We start from the raw sequence: 9060 nt of genomic DNA, 5'->3' as shown, positions 1-9060 counted from the left end.
AGTCGGGAATCATTGCATAACAAAGCATGGCAGCGTATGGTCCCGGTGTTTGCTGGCATTCAAACAAAATCCATTCTTTATCTCACTGTGTTATCCTCAGGAGAGTGATATCATTCATCGTCACCTGGTTGAAATAGGGTGCTTTTATTAAGGGGACATTCAGAAGTGCCCGTTCCTGCTCAGCTGTTTGGCTGTGGCTGAACAGAAATGTTCCCCGCTGTTAGCCACGCAGTGTGGGGAGGGGTGAAGCGTGAGTGATCTCTCACACCAAACCGGCAGCCCCCCAATACAAGAGGCAAAATGTGACCGTGTAATGAAAGCACATATGCTGTGTAATGTGAACAGCAAGGTTTAACATGTAAGAGTGTACCCATTGTTCTCTAAAATGTGTCTTTTTAACTATCACTCTCCCTTTTCCTCCATCAGCTGCAAATGTTTCTCCTTCGCAGAGGCTAGCGAAGATTAGAAGGTGAAAAACCCGCACTCGGGATGAAATGTTCTCTGAGCTCCTGCTGTCCTCCCCCACTGACAGCACAGCAGAATGTGTGGAGGCAGACAATGTCAGAGTCCAGAAAAGTACAATATGAACACGAGGACAGATGGCGGGCTGAAGATAATAAGTGGTGGGCTGAAGAGAGTAAGTGGCGGGCTGAAGATGATAGGTGGCGTCAGCTTGCTGACAGAAGGCAAGAGTCGATGCTCAGGCTGCTGGAACATCAAACTGATATGCTCCAGCGTATGGTTTCAACACCCCCAACAGTTATTTTCTGGTCTGGGAAGAAAGTCCCTTCCTGTAGCTTTTGAAACAGACCAGAGTTCCTGAAAACACGAACATCATATACCTTCCCCGGCCATCCCACGTTGATGTTGGTGAAACGTCCCTTGTGATCCACCAGTGCTTGCAGCACCAATGAAAAGTACCCCTTGCGGTTTATGTACTGGCTGGCTTGGTGCTCCGGTGCCAAGATAGGGATATGGGTTCCGTCTATCGCCCCACCACAGTTAGGGAATCCCATTGCAGCAAAGCCATCCACTATGACCTGCACATTTCCTAGAGTCACTAGCCTTGATATCAGCAGCTCTTTGATTTCATTGGCTACTTGGATCACAGCAGCCCCCACAGTAGATTTGCCCACTCCAAACTGATGCCCGACTGACCGGTAGCTGTCTGGCGTTGCAAGTTTCCACAGGGCTATCGCCACTCGCTTCTCAACTGTGAGGGCTGCTCTCATCTTGGTATTCTGGCGCTTCAGGGCAGGGGAAAGCAAGTCACAAAGTTCCATGGAAGTGCCCTTATGCATGCAAAAGTTTCACAGCCACTGGGAATCGTCCCACACCTGCAACACTATGCGGTCCCACCAGTCTGTGCTTGTTTCCCAGGCCCAGAATCGGCATTCCACAGATAGAACCTGCCCCATTAACACCATGATGTGCACATTGCCGGGGCCCGTACTTTGTGAGGGGTCTATGTCCATGTCCTCATCACTCTCATCACCGCGCTGCCATCGCCTCCTTGCCTGGTTTTGCTTTTGCAGGTTCTGGTTCTGCATATACTGCAGGATAATGCGCGTGGTGTTTACAGTGCTCATAATTGCCGCAGTGATCTGAGCGGGCTCCATGATCCCAGTGCTATTGCATCTGGGCTGAAAAAAGGTGCGAAACGATTATCTGCTCTGATGACGAGAGGGGCAACTGAGGACATGGCTTACAGGGAATTAAAATCCACAAAGGAGGTGGCTTTGCATCAAGGAGAAACACAAACAACTGTCACACAGAATGACCCCCTCAAGGATTGAACTCAAAACCCTGGGTATAGCAGGCTGTTGATTTCACAGAGGGAGGAAGCAAATGAATACAAAGTAAATCGGGTCTATTTCTTGTTTTGATCCACTCCACCTATCTTTTACATATTTAGGCTGGCAGCAGATGGTGCAGTTCAATTGCTAGCCATCGTCATCTCCTGGGTACGCGGCAGAAGATGCTGCATTACGACTGCTAGCCATCATCATCTCCTGGCTGCTTGCCTGAAGACGGTGCAGTAGGACTGCTAGCCATCATCATCTCCTGGCTGCTCACCAGAAGATGGGAATGACCTGGCTGAGTCACTCCCATGTCTGCCCAGGCACCCCTGACCAATAAAAGAGCACCCAGGAGTACGACAACAATGGCTACCAGTTGTAATGCACCGTCTGCTGCCAAAAGCCAATGAGCTGCTGTTGTGTAGCAATGCAGTCCCACATCTGCCAGCACCCAGGAGACGTACGGTGACGGTGAGCTGAGCGGGCTCCATGCTTGCCGTGGTATGGCATCTGCACAGGTAACACAGGAAAAAAGGTGCGAAACAATTGTCTGCCGTTGCTTTCACGGGGAGGGGAGCCTGACAACATGTACCCAGAATCACCCGCGACACTGTTTTTGCCCCATCAGGCACTGGGATCTCAACCCAGAATTCCAGTGGGCGGCGGAGACTGCAGGAACTGTGGGATAGATACCCACAGCTACCCACAGTGCAACGCTCTGGTAGTTGATGCTAGCCTCGGTACTGTGGACGCAGTCCGCCGACTTAATGCACTTAAAGCATTTTTGGTGGGGACACACACAGTTGACGGTATAAAAATTATTTCTGAAAAACTGACTTTTATAAATTAGACCTAATTTCATAGTGTAAACATACCCTCTGTTGTGATTTATTATTTCTCTTAGGAATCTAGAACAGAGAGGCAGAGGGTGTGTGATGGGCCATCATCCTCAGTGCGATGGGATCCTGAGTGTATTTTGGATAAAATAAAACAATAATACGAATTAATAATAATTAATAAAAAAAAGAAGTTTCCCTGAAAGAACACAATTCCAGAGACTCAACTTCAGGGCCTGTTTGTATTCGCATGACTTGGTGATGGAAGATTCTCAGGTCCTGGCCAAGCTTTGCCTCATAAAGGGGGAAATTGCTTGTTTGTTTTTGGTAAAAGAAAGGAACAAATGGGTTAACCATATGGAAATATAAATATTCATAAGATAGGGTGAATCTCAGCTCTGCAGCTCCGGCCCACGAGCAGCAGGGCTGTCAGGGGGAGGGGCCGGCTCACGGGGTTCCATGGGGCTGGGACACCCGCTGGCGCTGGGAGAGAGTTGGGACTGAATCCCCTTTCCAGCAATGACCGGCTCCACTGAATTGTGCAGTGACCAGAGGGGAATGTTCCCAAGCAGGTTTAGCTATATGGAGAAGGGGCCAATTGCTCGTTGCTTCACTCCCTGGAGTTCCCCGGGTTAACCCTAATGTGAGGAGCCATTTGCGTGAGGCGAGCAGCGCTCTGCTCTGCACTGGGGTGGGGGCAGGACCAGCTCTAGGCACCAGCAAAGCAAGCACGTGCTTGGGGGCGGCACATTTCCAGGGGCGGCATTCCGGCCATCCTCTTCCCAGGAGTTGAGGCTTTCAGGTGTTGCAAGGAAAAGAGCACCGGCCCGTGTGCTTCCTCGAGATTCACGGGGTTTACTGTACAGTTGCCCGCTAGAAAAGAGAAGCTGGGCACATGGAAAGCTAGAAGGAGCTCAGGTGCTGGGAACAGAGCCTGGGGCTGGACCAGACAAACTTCTGCAGGGTCTAGTTCTCGTTAAGATCTTGCCATCCTTACTAATGGGACTGACCCCACTGGCTCCAGTGGAACAATTTGTGGGGTAAGGATTACTCAGGCTAGGAAGGGTTTGCAGGGCCACTCTCAAAATCCCAATGGAGCTGAAATCAAGAACCTCTCCAAGCACAGACCTCACTGTTTCCAATCAGGTTTGCCTCTCTGGGCTCAAATCCATGGATGGTCTAAAAGGAAATTGGTACCCTCTCCAAACTAACCAGTTTGCATCAAGCTCAGAAGCCCTCAATCCTGAATTTTGGGTGTGTGAAAGGGGCCAGCACATCTGGGAAGAGGAGAGCACATAGGGGCTAGCACAGACGTGTCAGCCAATGCAGGGTCCCTTCACTGGGATGCCTTGTAACCGCAATGGTTTATAATGTAAGAATGCAGTGAGGCACCTGACGGGAGAGATCAAATGGCTGGTTTATGGATCTCCAGAGTGAAATTCAGCGTGACAGCTAGATCCCACGTGCATCGACCCTGTCCTCTAAGCGAACATGGACTGGAACTTGGCAAGGCTAACACAGAGTTCACGATATTTCACACTTGTGTGTCTGGATGGAGAGAGAGATTCCAGACCGGGAGCTCCTAGGGAAACCTAGGGGGACCTGTCCGTACAAATAGGCAGTGTACACAGAGGGTCAGGCTGATGCAGCCAGCCCCATTTCTGCCCCACCATCACCGCTGGAGCCCAATTCCCCCAGTCGCTCTGTATGGCTGCAGCAGGCTGCCCTAGCCAAAGGCGCCTGATCTGACAGAGCAGTGTCAAAGGAAGACATGACTCTAAAGAAACAATGACTGGCCAGAGGGACAGGGCGTAAGGACACGTTTCCAGGAGAGGCAATCTCCTCTCTCTGTGTCTCTGTATTTCTTCAGCACCCCGATGCTTCCACCCAGGCGGCTTTGGGAGAAGCAAAGACTCACATGAATGTAACTGTCAGACTCAAACACACTCCTAACAAAGGTGACACCAGACGCCATCCCGGGCTCATTCCGCGCTACTCTGGAAACGAGGAGGCAAGTCAAGGCCAGGCTAACTCCCCCCGCGTGTTGTTTGCTTGTCTGAGAACCAAGCGCTTTCCCGAGCTGCTGCCCGTGGCGCTGGCTTGCAACCAGGGACCCACACGTGCTCACCCCTGAACATCGCCCCTCTGCCAATTAGTGCCCCAGAGAGATGGGCAGGTGCTGCCCTTGTCACAGGAAAGACACGAGGTGCTGGGTTGCCTGACAATTGGCTCTGTCCCTCTCCTGTGTGGGTACATCCAAATGAATACAAGATCTGCCAGGGGCACGTGCTTTGCATGGCTGCATGGAAAGGCGCAGGGCTGGAGTCTACCCGCTCCCAATACCAGGACAGGGTCCTTGCTGACAATGTTCCTCCAGAGCTGGCACCTTTCTGCTCATGGAGGGGATCCAAGCTCAGGAATGGACCTGTGGTTCCGCTCAATACAATCAAAATCTCATTGTCCCTGTGTTTGGAAAGGAGAGTTTTCAGAGGGGTTGTCTGGTGACTGCCCAGACATAGACGCTGCAGATTGTCTGTCCAGGTGCAGCCGTGGAAGTGAGAGAGACAGATTTAAACAGGAAACTCTCACCCCTATTTGCATATCCCCCTTCTTATAAGAAACTCAAATTATTTCCTAGAGCGAACTCAGTTTCTTCGTGTGTGGCTGAGAGAAGGGCCGGAATTTATCTCTGGGTACCACCCCTCTCCTAGTCGGGGTCCTAGCACCACTGGATTAGAGCTTCCTATGTGACTATAAGGAGTCCAGTTCACATCTCCTTTGTCCTCTTCCTAACTCCCACATTTACCTCTAACCCTAAGGATAAAACCTCACCTTAACCATTATATTGATCTGATCCTGAGAGCTAACGGGATACTTTAGTTCTATCCCTAAATCCTGACTTCATACGTGAAGGCAATTCTAACCCTCAATGTAAATTCTTTTAATACTAGGCCTCACCCTCCATCACTACCTTGAAACTAACACTAAAGCCCCTCCTAAAACCTAACGATGAAGATAAAACTATACCCAAAATTTAACACTTACCTGAACACAAACCTAAATTTGTACTCCATCCCTATTTCTAGGGGTAACAAATAACCTTAATCACCCTGACCCTAACCTTAAATATATAAACTAATTATAAATTTGGCCCTAATATTAGACATGACGTGTTACATTAACCTTTAACTGTAACCTGGACCTCAAATTTATTCTCTGTCTCTAAATCCTATGCCTATTTGTAACCATAAACCTTAACTCTAACCCTAAACCTAGAGCTCATCTTAGCCCTAATTTTTAATCCTGCCTAGAGGCCTGAAGTATTGCCATTACCTTAAAGTCTATACCTTAAACTGTAGCCTTAATGCATGGGCGGACAGGAGTTATTTGATAATGTTAATAGAGGTGGGGCAGAATAAATAGAATCACATAATGTTTAGTAGTCTTGGAGGCAGAAGTGTCAATAGTCCATTGCGGTTTATTGAAAACTGCTTTAATGTTTGAAGCCATCACTTTAAGTTTGAAAGGAGTTTCCTTCTCCTGCATGCAGGCTGTTGGGCTTCCTAGGGAGGCTTGTGATCTGGATTTTTAACAGTCACTTTGCAAAGAGCCATGGTAGATCAGGATGGGGATAGGTTGTACCTCTCTCCCTTCAGGAGCAGCCTGCTTTGTCTCTCTCTGTCTTTGGTTCTTGTGTGTTAGGGGTCTGGATTCTGAACAATAATGAAGTACTATAAAGTGGCTGCCTTTCAGGAAGAATATTGTATGTGTGTGTGTGAGAGAGATCGAGAGCTAACATTTCTGTGCGCATGTCCTTTAGGCTGCTCATGTGTAAATAAAGATGGAGCTGTCTTTGGTGGCTGTGAGTTCCCTCCCCCACCCCACCCCACCCCCTCCAGGGTTTTAGTCCAGTAGCTGTTGGTACAGGAAGTATGATAGTAAAGTGTCCACTCCCACTTCTTCCCAGAAGCTTTTGGATCCAAGGCTATATAGAGCAGGGGTAGGCAACCTATGGCATGCGTGCCGAAGGTGGCACACGAGCTGATTTTCAGTGGCACTCACACTGTCTGGGTCCTGGCCACCGGTCTGGGGGGCTCTGCATTTTAATTTAATTTTAAATGAATCTTCTTAAACATTTTAAAAACCTTATTTACTTTACATACAACAATAGTTTAGTTATATATTATAGACTTATAGAAAGAGACCTTATAAAAACGTTAAAATGTATTACTGGCATGCGAAACCTTAAATTAGAGTGAATAAATGAAGACTCGGCACACCACATTTGAAAGGTTGCTCACCCCTGATATAGAGGTTCACCTTGCATCCATCTACAGTTCATGTCAGACTTTTTCACTGCTGGATCAGATTGGCTCAGGACAATCTACCAAAAGACACCATGGAGAGGAAAGCAATTGGTGAAAAGTGATATGAATAGTGAATAATTAAATTTAAAAGGTCTGGGGGGGACTGACTCTGCCTTGATGGGAACCTTATGAGGCCATTCCCAGCTGTGCAAAGAGAAGGGAGGAATGATTTGCACCCACTTTGCTCTTACATTCCTTAGGTGTTAGAGGAGTTGTATGTTGGTTTCATTTGTGTCAAATCAACTTCCCAGACCAATCCCTTGAGTCTTGAAGAAGAGGACTCAGAGGGCCCCTTATTCTGTGTTGTGAAGCGCCTGGGCTGGGGGATCATGTTTGTGCTTTTACCTAAGGGAGAAGTAAAATGACCTAAAATCCCAAGACATCCTTCCCTGGCCTGATAGAGCATGTTCTTGGGTCAGGGAAAAGCTTCCCTTATTCCTCATTGCCTTTGGGTTCGACTGTGGGAGACACGAGGATTTGGCAGCAGGACCAGAATCTTAGAAACTCTCTGAGTACAAGGGGACGTAGGTTCTGCTTTTTGTAGCCATGGGAGACTGGACAGTGACAATTGGCTGGTAGCTAATGTAGGATGGGAAAGTCACACAAGACTTTGGGAAGTCCTGGGTCAAATCTCATTCAGTGAGAGCTGCGTTCTGTGACCCTAGTGCCCCCCTGACCCTTCACCAAGGGGCCTCTGCTTCTCCCTCAGCAGCCGCCTCTCCCTGAGCTACCCCATTAAATCCTGCCGTGTTCCTGTCTACGACCCTTAGTCACGTGACTATACCCAATGCCCTGAGTGCCAGCGCTGGGCTGAGTGATGTCATCACGGGCTGAGGGGCGGGCTCTGTTATCTCCATGGTGACTCTGTGACATTGTGGAACTTTATTGTGGGTCGGGATGTCTCAGCTCCACCCACTGACACCAGCAGAGAGGCCGGGCTGTGATTTCCACATGGCAGTTGGGTGAAAACAATCCACCAGCCACTTTGGAAAGTCCCGGCGGTGCCCCATTCCCAGGCTCAGCGGAGTGGGGTTTATTCAGGCACTGGGTGATCTCTGCCCCACAGCCCCGCCCGGACTCTGAATGGGCCATTTGCATATCCCAGCCTCCATCTCTCTGTGCCTCAGTCTCCCCTCTCTGAACCAGGGGCTATGATAGTTTCCAGCCTCCCGGCGGCGTTGTGGGGATAAAGGCAATAACCGCTTGTGAAGGGCGGAGATGCCCTGGTGAGGGGCCCCACATTGGTTATAATGAACTAATCACCTTCTGCTGCATTAATGCGCTAAACGTCCCAGTCTGCTGAAAGTGCCAGAGCTTCCCTGGTGTAAATCAGGAGTAACTCGAGTCTAGTGGAAGCAGTTGCGGTGACTTTACACTAGCGGAGGATTTGGCACCATGAGCAATTCGCTCCATCCATTAGTTCTGATACAAAACCCAATGACGTCAAGCAACTCAGAACAGGACTCACTCCGGATTGGAGTTCACAGATGAAGCGAGGGATCTCTGCGCCCAGCAGGGCTCTGGGCAGGAAGGGGAGATACGTTGTCCGGGAACTGAAGGGTTAAAACTGACGAGAGGTTTGTGTTACATTCACTCCGTTGCCGGGTCTCCTGTCTGAGCCCGGAGCGGTGTGTGTGTCACTGCTGCCCCCGCGCGGCTACCGGGAGAAGGGCGATTCCGCAGCCTGGGTTTTTGAATGATCACAAACCGGTTTTGTTTCACTGTGTCTCGCACAGTAATAGCGGGCGGTGTCCTCGGGCTTCAGGCCGGTGATTTGCAAATACAGCTCACTCTTGGAATTATCTTTGGAGATGGTGAATCGGCCTTTCACTGAATCAAGGTAGCGTATAATACCCCCACTGCCGCTTATATAAGTGACCCATTCTAGTCCCTTGCCAGGAGCCTGTCGGACCCACTACATAAGGTAGCTGCTGAAGGTGAACCCGGAGGCTTTGCAGGAGAGGCGGAGAGAGTCTCCGGGCTTTTTCACATCCCTTCCGGACTCCACCAGCTGGACCTCGGACCGGACACCTGGGAATAAAGACAGGCCATTAATGT

Source organism: Terrapene carolina, unplaced genomic scaffold (genome assembly GCF_002925995.2).
Source record: "Terrapene carolina triunguis isolate 2854851 unplaced genomic scaffold, T_m_triunguis-2.0 Scaffold25042, whole genome shotgun sequence".
NCBI lineage: Eukaryota > Metazoa > Chordata > Testudines > Emydidae > Terrapene > Terrapene triunguis.
This window is presented reverse-complemented; position numbering follows the sequence as displayed.